This window comes from Dermacentor albipictus, chromosome 4 (assembly GCF_038994185.2).
Source record: "Dermacentor albipictus isolate Rhodes 1998 colony chromosome 4, USDA_Dalb.pri_finalv2, whole genome shotgun sequence".
Classification (NCBI taxonomy): Eukaryota; Metazoa; Arthropoda; class Arachnida; order Ixodida; family Ixodidae; genus Dermacentor; species Dermacentor albipictus.
In genome coordinates, this window is record NC_091824.1 from 67,263,611 (window position 1) to 67,276,583 (window position 12,973).

Consider the following 12,973-nt stretch of genomic DNA (forward strand, 5'->3'; position numbering starts at 1 on the left):
TTTAGACCACTCCAAATACTTTGATAAATTTCCTCATCACCCTATACTACCAAAATTACCTGGATCGACCTTAGACTCTCATGTAGTGAAATCAATAAAATGAAGCAGCTTCGCCAAAAACGCGAAGACTCCATAGGGATAGAAAATTAGTAGACAGCTATAAGAATTATAGATAGTAGTTTTGTCGGCCGCATAAACTTCGAAACATTCGCTTACTAAGTGAATTAGGAAATATCGTGTCAGTGCGCACAAGGAAACATGAATACATCCCAGTCGATGAGCGTGGACCCTCTCTGTCAAAATGCTGGTGCGAGCAAGTGTGGAAGCAGCAGCGAGTAAAGTGTCCTTCGTGCGGTGCATAGCTTCCCCGCAGGAGTAGCGAGAATACAGAACGCTAAAAGGTATAAGCCATCAGCAGATCCTTTTAAGATACGCCGCGCGCGAACGCAGGTGGCTGTGCGAAGTACGCACTCGTTGGCGGAGTCGAAGCAGCCCGCCCTCCTTCCCACGCTACCTCCCGCTTTCCTGCAATTATGGCACGCCAGATTGAGTGGCGATCGTCAGTTCCCCTTGCACCCGGTCGCGAAATGCAATGTTGGCGCCGTAGCACAACGCCACCGCCGGCCCTCCCTCCCATCCAACCACGGCCTCTCGCGTGACTTAAGAGGGTGTGTTTGGTCTATGCTCTCTTCCTTCGTGAGGGCCAGATTGAGCCGAGACTACCGGCTCACCCTCGCACACTTTCAGTCACGCATATGTCATATGGCGTGGTAGGACAATTTTATCGCCCTTGTACTTCATACGGAACCTCACGGTGACGTCGATGCCAACAGCACAAATGCGCCTGATGTGTTTATGTAATTCGTATTGCAATAAAACGATTCCTAACTAGTCGTTTCCATTTTGTGTTTTTCCGTAACCACTCGTAGAAACCCCTTGCTGTTGCTTCAGGTGGCCATAAGGGTTGAGCTTTGGGACCGCCTCCTCTAAAGATCATACATTGACTATCTTCCACAGCAACTATCCAATCCTATTCGCAGTTTCGCTGATGACTGTGTAATTCACCGCACTATGACTAACATATCTGACCAAAGATATATATAGAATCCCCTAATAACGTACACAGCTGGTGCTGCCGATCCAATGCGCAAAGAATATGCATTTCTGAATGCCATGGCAAGCCAAAGGCGGCACAGAAGTGGTTCTTCATGTGTCGGCCTTTTCTGTTGAAGGCGGAGTAGCAGACGTGGATCCAATCTTCGGAGACGTGCTCGTTTTTTTTTTTCCTGCGCCCTATGGTGAGAGGTGGTGAGAGAAATTACCCACATACGTGCGATGTGAAGCCTTACAACTAAGCATGATGCCTACAATTGCGCTTGTTTTTTATCAAACGCTATGGGTAATCTCACGGAATCTTTATGTTTATGCACTGTACTACTTATGTTTGTGGACTTATCTTTGTCAAAAGTGGGCCAGTCGGAGCCACACTACCCAACATCATTCAACATTCTCAACTTAGTGTTTACCAAATTTCTTAGTTCGGAATTCCCAATTATGTGACAAAAACATCGCAACAGAAGCAAATACAAAAAGCGCTAGGTCGACTGCTCTATACCGTATTTTGAATGTAAACGCCATTAGTCAACCTCTAATAATTTACCTGCATGCTATTTATAGCGTATAGCATCAATATCCCGCCAACACTGGCCTTCTAAATAAATATGATCAGGAACTGCTTCAAGCTTAGCCATTGAAATGAGAGCAGGTGGCACAAAACAGCTCACTTTAGGAAGTGCCAACCTCGATACCACACCAATTTCTTCCTGGATTTATTAGTAGCAAACGCTTCAATAGCACATGTTTAGACATGCGTTTCCTTCTCATCAAGACGCTAGCCTAAAAGACATGAAGGAAGTTTACCTAACGTCCCAGCTCAATCTCCGTATTGGGCTTGCCCTGAACACTATTTTGATGCACTTGTAAAATCTGCACAATAACCAGAGCAAGAATTGGAGCCTAATAAAGTGGTGTACGCAAGGAGTACCAACATTTGTTTGGCTACATTGACAGTGCACCTTGTCGGGGCCTGTTGCACACTAAACCCTATACCAACGACAAAGTTATGAATGTGATAACGTGAGACTGCCTTCTGCCTCGTTCTGTGATCGAGCAATAAACACATGCCCATATGAACGTGTACCTGTCCGCCACGTAACAGAAAAAGTCTTGGCTGTTTGACAGTGCAGCGCGTCAGGGCCTGTTGCATACTAAACCCTATATCAACGACGAAGTTATGAATGTGATAACGTGAGACTACCTTCTACCTCGCTCTGTGATCGAGCAATAAACACATGCCCATATGAAAGTGTACCTGTCCGCCACGCAACAGAAAATGTGTTGGCTGTAAAGCACGTCCCACGGTCACTGGATAAAAAAAAAAAGAATGTGGGGCCTGCCGCGTGCACCGAAAACGCTGTCATGCGCCGCAGCGCTACCAGTCGGGTTCTGTTGTCCTGGATCGGCATAGAAAATGCGCGATGAAAGCACTCCGAACGTCGTCGCCCGTGCAAACCAACGCGTCCAATCCCCGATAGCTAGCGCCGTTCGGCCCAGACAAGCGGCCGAGAATGCAACTGCGGCTGAGACATTCGCTCCCATTGCAGTACGCCTGACATGGCAGGCCACACCTTTTTTTATTTTTAACCAGCAGCCGTGCACGTGCAATAAATCAATAAGTGGTGGCACTGGCACTGTGTTGAATACAGCAGCCCTACGCCCTTTGCAAACAATACGTGTGTTCATGTGCATGGAGAGGCGCAAGAGCCTTCCGGAGCTCTCATCAGGGGCACGTTCCGTATAATGTTCGAAGCGTCCGTTCAGTTTGCGTTCATTTTCGACTCATGCAATTAACCCTTCAGTTTCGCCTCATGGGATTGGCCTAGGCCGAACTCGTGAGGCGTAACTGGACGTTAATTGGACGCGGGTTTCGAACAACGATCTCCGATTGGTCCCCAGGACTGCAGTTTGACCTATATTGCACGGATGCGTGTGAAACGCTTGTTGGGTGCAGCGCGTGCTACGTCACCCGTTCCTTTTCAACGCGTAAGCATTTTTGGCGAGTACCCCAGCTCCGTTACGCGAAAAGTCATGCGAAAAGTGTAATGCCTAATATCTGCACAAAAATGCGTTATTCACGAAGTAAACATTTAATCATTACAACACTGTAATTGCAGATGATTGGTAGCTCTAGAAGTGAGAAGAAATTAATTTCATCAGAGAGAATACCTGTGTGGATACATAGGACTTTATAGGAATTCATAGAATATTAATGGAAAGCTTATAACTGCGGTGCGCCAACTTGAAATTTGAGGGTTGGCCAACTTAAATGTTTGACATGGGCCAGCTTAAGTATAGGTGTGGGCCAGCTTGAGATTAGGTAGGCGCCCAACATGAAAGTTGTGGGTAGAGAGTGGGCCTGCTAAATCTTGTGGATGGGCCAGCTTAAGTTTAGCACCAAATTGAATTTTCGGGGGTGGGCAAACTGAAATTTGTGATTGGGCCGAACGAAATTTGGGGGGTGGGAGACCAACTAAAACTTTGTAGTGGGGCCAATTCAAAATTTTTGGATGGGCCTGATCAAATTTCAGGATTGCCCAATTTGAAATTCTTTTGTTGGCAAGCTTAACGTTTGTGGGCGGGCTAACACAAAATTAGGGGCAGGCCAACTTGAAATTCGGAGGTAGGCCAACTTAAATTTGGGCGTTTGTCAACCGAAGTTTGGGGGTGGAGTAACCAAAATTTGTGGGCAGGCCAACCTAAATATGGGGATGGGCAAACCGAAATGTAGAACTGGGATAAATTGAAATTTAGGGGGAGGGGCGGTAACTGAAAATTTGGTGGTGGGTCTACCTAATTTTGTGGATGGACCAACTTAAACTTTGGAGTGGCCGAACTTTGAAATTCAGGCAGAACGACAACACAAATTTCAAGGTTGGTGAACTCGAATTTGGGGGTGAGCGAACTTGAAATCTGAGTTGGCCACCTAAAATTTGGCGGTAGGCTAATCTAAAATTGGGGCATGGCGAATTTAAATTTGAGAGTGTGCAAACTTAAGTTGGAGAGACTGTCACCTCGAAATTTGAGTTAGGGGTAAATTCAGCCTTGCACTAGGCCAACCTAACTTTGGAGAGGGGCCAACCCAAATTTATATGTAGGCAAAACTAAAATTTCGGGGTTCGCCATCCTAAAATTTGCGGTTGGGCTAGCCTAATCTTGGGGGTGGGCTAATTTGAAATTTGGTGGTGGGCCAACGTCGGCTTGGTCGGCTAACTTCGGGGATGGAATTTCTTGAACTTCGTGGTTGGGCAAATCTGGAATTTGGGGGTGGGCTATCTTGAAATTGGGGCCAGCACTAGGAATTTTGGGGTGTGCCAACCTAAATGTGGGAGCATGCTTATGCACACTTAGACAACTCCAGTGGAGTTTCCGCATTCTAGCCATGCAAAAAGACGCCGCGAACATGCACAGCGTCGAAGCACGAACAGACAGGGCGCGAACGTGGTGGCTACATCGATCTCGACGGTGGGACGCTTGTTTCATTTCGGACCCTCTCCTTTGAAGCATCTCACCGGGCGGTATTCGCAAGGTGGTCAGACGCCGATTAGCGACGACGGCTCAACGCCTCCCGCCCCACACAACCCTCAAAGAAGACGGCCCGGCCTCGCAGTTGTCCATGGCCAAGCTCGCACTTACTATGCGAAAGCGAAGATCCTCTTCGCAAGCAAGCGGGGAGTCACGTGCTCAGGTGGCGGCGCCGGAGCTTCGCGTGGCGGGTCACGTGATGCGTTGCCAAGCCTATGGCGCAGATGCGATCAAGTGAACGTCAAATACGCGATGACAATAAAACTCAGATCGACAAGGTTAGTAAAGTTTTCGCTATGAAACACCGCACCACATGCAATCAGAAAACACATAAATTCGACCGCTATCTAACATATATGGAAGGCAAGAGCAATTAGTCCACCCCTAATAATTTATATACATGGCCTGTATCACACGTAGCGTCAGAACCCCACTAAAACTGTGCTTTTAAATAAATATGATCGTTAACTTCTTCAAGCTCTTGCGCTTAGACAGTGACCTCGATATCACACCAGCTTCTTTCTGACTACTTTAGTAGCAAACACTTGAACCGGAAAGTTTCAGGCGTATATTCAGTTCTCATTAGACATTAGCTTAAAAGATTTCAAGCAAGGCTGAGCAACTTCAAAGCTCAATGTGCATGTTAAACTTGCTTCTAGCCATGCTTTGATGCACGAGGAAAACTGGCGAGCTAACCAAAATAAGCATGAGGGCTTTTTAATGTAGCGTACGTTAGCAGCGCGCGTTATCATTCGGCTCCATTGACAGTACAGATGGCGAAAGTACTATTGGAGTACCATTGCTCGTATTGGTATGCGTCAAGAAATTTCCCCTAGTATAGTGAGTATGAACTCGGGCACTTCTTTGAATATATACCGTGTATAGAATGCTGGGTAATTTGTATATGTTATCATCCTGGTGGAATTGTGCCGTGATTGTGACTCACTGTTCGCATGGTCTCTTGTTGAAATAAAGTTTTTTCTAAACACATGGGACGTGATAATGCCGATATGCGTGACGTATTCGTGAAGGCGATGGTGGCAATCACCTGGAACGCCCACACATCAGAACAAATTTTGAGTCAGTGGAGGAAGGGGTCCTTTTCCTCGCTAGGTCAACAAGCCATGACATATGCACACATGGAACTAAACATGTCTGCCACGCAGCAGAACAAATGAGTGACGTAAAACACTTGTGATAAATGAATAAGTGGAAGCACTAGCACAGTGTTGAATGCGGCTGCAGCAACCTCTTCGCATACAAAACGTTCGTGTTCATGTTGCGTGTAGAGGCACGTAGGAACCACCCGGAGTTCCCACCATGGCTAGTGTTCGAACGCCAATGCAAGCATGAGGGTGAAGCGGTTGAATAGTACATGGTCTGTACGGTGCTCGTTGCTATTTTTCATAAGCAGGTGTGGGTCGTTAGGTAAAGATTTAGCCGGTGACAGCCTAATGATTACGAGGAAGCTCCACTCACAAAAGCGTAGCGGGCCTGTTCGCCATTTCCTAATGTGATCTGAACCAGTTTGGACTCCTCTGACAGCTTAATGAGCTTGGTCGGCTAGCCGACCAAGCTATATTGGCTAAAATATTGCCTAATCAGTAAATAAACCTAGTTGTTTTAAGCTAGAATAATACCTCTGACTGAGCAGTGACATCAGGATAGCCTTACATTATGCCTACACTCCATCTCCCCAGCCTGTTGCAGCAGACTGGACGCTACGAAGCGCGCGGCAATGGTGTCCTGGCGTCGCGCCAAATAGTGTGCTCATTGCACATTCTGTTCCCTAGTCTAGTCACTATAGTAGGTATTGCAGTGCGTATTGATGGAACTTAACACCCACCAGTAGGCTTACACCTCGATTATTTTAAGCTCCATGGCTTTAGTACGAAACTTTGTCTTTCGCTTTCCGCTAAATCCAATGAAGAAATACTACATTGCACCTTATGAGGAGATAAATGTACAGCACTACGAAAAGTGTTTGCAGAGAAATTGCTGCCGCTTCTCCCACCTCGATTTCGTATGGACAATGCAGCTTGTCACTCCATGAAGCAGGAAGAAGTGCCGCGAATTGGCGACCTCAACAAGAAAACACAGGACTGGCTTTCTGCAAAGGGTTTTGTTTATGGCCAGGACACGGCAAAGGCTTAGCTCATAAAGCTCGTCAAAAACACTCACACGAGTGAATACCGATACGGAGTGGACTGTATCACTGCAGCATTGGGCCACCTCATTGTGCGCTTGCCAACCTATCACTGCCAATTGAATCCGATAGAGCTGGCAAGGGATGACGTCAAAGGTTTCGTAGTGAGGAAAAACAGTAGATTCGAGATGCGAGACGTGGAGCCCCTGGTTTGCCAAGTCAGTGCTGGTAAGTGGAAGTACGAACAGCATGTTCTAGGCTAATAAGACTCGATGAGGAAAGTGGATCATTTCAATGATGATGTTGTTTACACTCTGGAACAAGTGACGGCGAACCTCGTAGTGGACACAAAGTGCAGTGATGGAACAATCTCTGCGGGTGAAGACGACCTTGGGTGCGAGTCCCTGTGATGGCCTTTATCAATACAGGGCGACTATTTGGTTTGTATTCGGCACATTTTACGCATGTATTTTTTTAAGTGTGCCTCGCGTTCAAAAGTATACCTGTCGGGTGAGGCGTTCCGTTCTGAAGTGATCTGCACTAGCTTACGCAGCCATAGCTTTTTTTCGTGGCTTGGATACATAGGACTTAAGAGGACTTCATAGTAAACTAATGGAAAGCTTATAACAGGGATGCGCCAACTTGAAATTTGAGGGTTGGCCAACCTAAAAAGTTGACATGGGCCAGCTTAAATATTGGGGTGGGCCAGCTTGAGGTTAGGTAGGCGTTAAACACAAAATTTGTGGTTGGGGAGTGGGCCTGCTAAATCTTGGGGATGGGCCAACCTAAGTTTAGCGGTGGGCCAAATATAATTTTGGGGGGTGTGCAAACTGAAATTTCTGGTTGGGCCAAATGGAATTTCGGGGGTGCAAGGCGAACTAGAACTTTGTAGGTGCGCCAGTTCACGATTTGTGGATGGGCCTGCTTAAATTTCAGGATTGCCCAATTTGAATTTTTTTGGTTTGCAAGCTTAAAGTTTATGGGCGTGTGAACACAAAATTATGGGTAGGCGAAATTGAAATTGGGAGGTAGGCCAACTTAAATTTGGGTGCATGTCAACCGAAGTTTGGGGGTGGAGTAACCAAAATTTTTGGGCAAGGCAACCCAAATATAGGGATGGGAAACCGAAATTTAGAATTGGGACTAATTGAAAATTGGGAAGGGGGGGTGGTAACTGAAAATTTGGGTGTGGGCCAACTTAATTTTGGGGATGGACCAACTTAAACTTTGGTGCGGCCGAACTTTGAATTTTAGGCGGAGGGACAACACAAATTTCAAGGTGGGTGAACTCAAATTTGAAGGGTGAGCGAACTTGAAATCTGATTGGCAACCTAAAATATGGCGGTAGGCTAACCTAAAATTGGGGCATGGCGAATTTAAATTTGAGAGTGTGCAAACTAAAGTTGGAGAGACTGTCAGCTCGAAATTTGAGTTAGGGGTAAATTCTGCCTGGCACTAGGCCAAGTTAACTTTGGAGATGGACCAACCCAAATTTTAATGTAGGCGAAATTAGAATTTCAGGGTTCGCCATAGTAAATTTGGGGTCGGCCCAGGCTAAATTTGGGGGTAGGCTAACTTGAAATTTGGGTTTGCGTCAACTTGAAATTTGATGGTGGGCCAACGTCGGCTTGGTCGGCTAACTTCGGGGATGGAATTTCTTGAACTTGATGGGTGGCCAGTCTGGAATTTGCGGGTGGGGCATCTCGAAATATGGGCCACCTCTAGGAATATTTGGGTGTGCCAACCTAAATGTGGGAGTATGCTTATGCACACTTAGACAACTCCAGTGGAGTTTCCGCATTCTAGCTATGCAAAGAGACGCCGCGAACATGCGCAGCGTCGAAGCACGAACAGACAGGGCGCGAACGCGGTCGCTGCATCGATCTCGACGGTGGGACGCTTGTTGCATTCCGGACCCTCTTCAGTGAAGCAGCTCGCCGGGCGGTATCCGCAAGGTGGTCAGACGCCAATTAGCGACGACGGCTCAAAGCCTCCTGTTCCACACAACGCTCAAAGAAGACGGCCCGGCCTCGCAGTTGTCCATGGCCAAGCTCGCACTTACTATGCGAACGTGGAGATCCTCTTAGCAAGCAAGCCGGGAGTCACGTGGTCAGGTGGCGGCGCCGGAGGTCGGCGTGGCGGCTCACGTGATGCGTTGCCAAGCCTACTGCGCACATGCGATCAAGTGAACGTCAAATTCGCGATGACAATGAAACTGGGATCGACAAGGTTCGTAAAGGTTTCGCTTTGAAACACCACACCAAATGCAAACGGAAAACTCATAAAGTCGACCGCTATCTACCATATATGAAAGAGCGTAGGTTAGGGCATGGTGGTATTCCATAACTGAGGTTTTTTAGCGCACGAAAAGGGACAGGAAGACAGTGGCAAGACGCGGACACAGCGCAAGCTTCGAACAATTGTTGTATTCCATGAAGCGGTGCATATATATATATATATATATATATATATATATATATATATTATATATACATATATATAGGTAACGCACACCACCGTACGCATGCGCATATGTACTGATTTCTAATTAAATGAGACAGCAACGAGAATGTGTTATAGAATGTTCAGATGATATCAAAGATGAAGAACGACCATGCATAGCCAAATTTTTTTTGTAATTGCAAGAATAAAATGTCATCTCCATCACGTGACTATTTTGACTATGCATGGTCGTTCTTTCATCTTTGATATCATCTTAACTTTCTCTAACACATGTCTCGTTGCTGTCTCATTTGATTAGAAATCAGTGCATATGCGCATGCGTACGGTGGTGGGTGTTACCTATATATATGTGTACCGCTTCGTGGAACAAAACAATTGTTGGAAGTAAGCGCTGTGACCGCGTCTTGCCACTGTCTTTCATCCCTTTCGTGCGCTAAAAAACCTCAGCTACCATATATGGAATGCAAGAGCAATTAGTCAGCCCCTGATAATTTATATACATGGCCTTTATCACCCGTAGCGTCAGTACCCCACTAAAGCTGTGCCTTTAAATAAATATGATCGCTCACTTTTTAAATTAAAGCTCATGCGCTTAGACAGATTGACGGTTATCGACTAAGAATGCGAACTCAGGTCTTTCCCAGCCTTTTATTCTACTGGAGCAAGGTATTTCGATACGTATTATTGGGTGTTCTTGCGTCCATCGAAGAAAAATGCAAAATATAGAACACTGGAAAATCGCCCTGTTTCAGGAACGAGATTACTGAGCCCGTTTGAAAACAGGTTGTGTGTTCCGTTTTTTTTTTCTATTGGGAAACACTATATTTAAAATACTTAATTGACCGCACTTACACAGCTACTGACAATGGAATGCTTGTAGCTACTGAAGAGTTGATGTATTACCAGTTTCCATATTCCGTAACAAGTATATCTTTTTAGTCCTGCAGTACGAGAAATTTGAACATTTTCGGATAAAAATTGAAACTGAGTAGTTATAGAACACAGAAAACCACCTTTAGAAAAAACGTGATCTCTTGAGTGTCAAAACACCTTGTGATTAGACGCTTGCGCATAGCAACAATGCAGTCAACAAACGTGCTATCAACGCATGATCGAAGCTGCTCGAAGACCTGAGGCCGAAATAGGTTCTAAGAAACGCCGATAGACCAAAGAGAAAGATCTTGGCCGATACACAGTGACTGTCGAAGTAATGAAGCCAGTGTAATGAAGTGAATAACGAAGTCTTTTGAAACTGTTTATTGAATGTTATGTTCATCTTATCCCAATTTTCATACGTTGTGCGATGTGTGTAGTTGGTTTTCACATTCTCCTCAGCGAACTACTTGAGGCACGTTAGCTACATTTAATTCCTGTAGAAACTACGCTCTCAGTGATGAATTATAATTTTTGAATGTGTACAGGTTTGTTTGAGCCTTTCTAGAAAATTACGTAATCAATCAATCCCTACTTGCATACTGCGGTTAATCGCAATATTCCACGAAGTCCTAAACAACTGAACGAGAAGCCGATTTCAAGTTTGATGAGACATTGAGGAAGTTTGCGAAATGTGTGTTTAATCTTTTCAGTTCCTGCCTTAACCAGAAACTTTGTAAAGCACTACCGAACCTTTGTCTTCTTCCGTTATCATTATGCGTTAAAGGAGATTAGTAGTTGGTTTCCCACTTTCTTCGGTGAACTGTAGTAAGGGACCTTGTTTATATGAGGCAGAAATGAGGGACATTACATAGGTTCTGTGAAGGTGAAGGTCAAAGTGTGTCGGTTATTGTGGGTTTAATACATGAGGTATGAAAGCGCTCTGGAATATTGAAAGCGTGTTCTATGAGCACCGCGAAATTTTGCGCGCCTCCATAGCATATATACAATTCCAACTGAGACAAAATTTAGCGAAAGTAAGGAGAACACCAAGGCAATTGGTGTGAAAAATTCCATGCGATACAAATGCAGCCTGTATAAAAGTTCATTTGAGCGAGTGCCGATGAAACCCAGCTTTCACAAAAAATTATTCAGCAAGTGTTTGAGAGTGTCCTGCTGCTGTTGTCAGCTATGCTTAATAATGTCACGAGTTAACTTGGTCTTAGACAAAGTTCATGTGTGGTGGATGTGGGGACATTAGGGATACTGTTCTGGCGAAGTGAAATGCGTGCGAATGAATGAGTACTTCTTTAAAAAATCCTTAACGACTGCCGAGAAGCGTTACAAAAGGTAAAATTTCAAAGACGCATATATATATATATATATATATATATATATATTGTTAGGGTGAAGTAGAAGAAGAAGTTGAATTGGTCTAGAGGAAGCCGAAGTCTGGCGGCTGCCTGAACGCCATATAACCCGGTTGCAAATATACATTATTTTACACTGGTGGGCCTGCTTTCTTCCTGCAACATTTTGTTGGAAGGGGCGGGGTACAATCACGGAACTTCGCTGCGGACGTCATCTACCTGCCGCCACAATAGCAAATCAACCGACACAAGCGACAACACCTCAGCAGCCCGTGCCGACGGTCCTCCTCACTCATCCGCGGGACTCAGGGACATTTTGTAGCACGGACAACGCCGACGTCGAGGACTGGCTTACGATGTACGAGCGAGTGTGCGACAACAGATGGGATCCAACAATGATGCTAGCAAACGTAATATTTTATCTAAGAGGAACTGTGACGCAATGGTACGACACACACGAAGCTGACCTAACGAGCTGGGATGTTTGCATAGAGAAAATGCGGGACCTGTATGGCAGACCTTTCGGTCGCCAGCTGGCAGTAAAAAAAGAACTTGCGTGCTGCGCTCAGACGTCCACAGAATCCTATGTCCATGCACATACAGGATGTGCTGGCCCTCCGTCGCAAGGCTGATAACAACATGACCGAGGCAGACAAGATTGGTCCCATACTGAAAGGTATTGGAGACGATGCCTTCAATCTACTGATGTGCAGGGATTGTGCCACTGCGGATGGAATTATAAACGAGTGCCGGCACTTCGAACAAGCGAAGGGCCGCCGCGTCGCCCAAACTTTCGACCGATTGCCCAATACCGCCGCGACATCTTGCGAAGACCCGCCGCGGTTCGTTCAGCCCACAGGCCCGGAGGATATCACGCGCATCCCTCGCCGTGAGCTTGAGGCCATAGCTCCGGCTCCAGTTCGTTCCGACTGTCGGGAAAGCGTGCCCGGTATCTCCCTTATACAAGCGGTCGTTCGGGAGGAAATAGTAAGTCTGGGCATTCCGTCCCTCACCTCGGTCCGCCATGCAAACACATAACAGATTTCTCCTGCCACTCGCTCTCAGACGCATAGCTTTCCGCCACTACGTCGCAACCCACCTGACTGGCGCACAGCGGAGGATAAACCCATCTGCTTTAATCTCTCCGGTATTGGAGACATCACCCGTCATTGCCGCAACCACTGGTCGTCGCCTCCTCGGTGGTCGTCTCCGAGTCACTACCGCCAAGTACCAAACAATCGTACTTTCTCGACCTATACGCCGACTAGGAATATAAACGCTGACAATGCTCCACGAGAATCCAGCCGCTCCCCGTCTCGGCAAGGTCGTAGGTCCCGTTCGCCTGTCGTTCACCGCTCTTCGTCCCCTTCTGCCACCGGTCGCTTCACTTTGGGAAACTAGGTGGTGCAGCTCCCGGAGGTGAAGCTGCAACTCCGACCCGGCCCACAAATCCTCTGTTGATCCTGCCTACATGTGGAAA

General features: G+C 46.3%; 1 protein-coding gene across 1 annotated transcript in view; it reads right to left on the bottom strand.

Moving 5' to 3' along the window:
• The window catches only part of LOC135902081 (uncharacterized), a 651,905-nt gene that overhangs the window by 113,636 nt on the left and 525,296 nt on the right, over positions 1-12,973 (bottom strand). The window contains exons 8-9 of the mRNA XM_070537064.1: positions 8,850-8,954; positions 4,753-4,854 (exon numbers count right to left, since the gene is read on the bottom strand). The gene's annotated coding sequence lies outside the window, so the exon portion shown is untranslated. The remainder of the gene's footprint in view (positions 1-4,752; positions 4,855-8,849; positions 8,955-12,973) is intronic.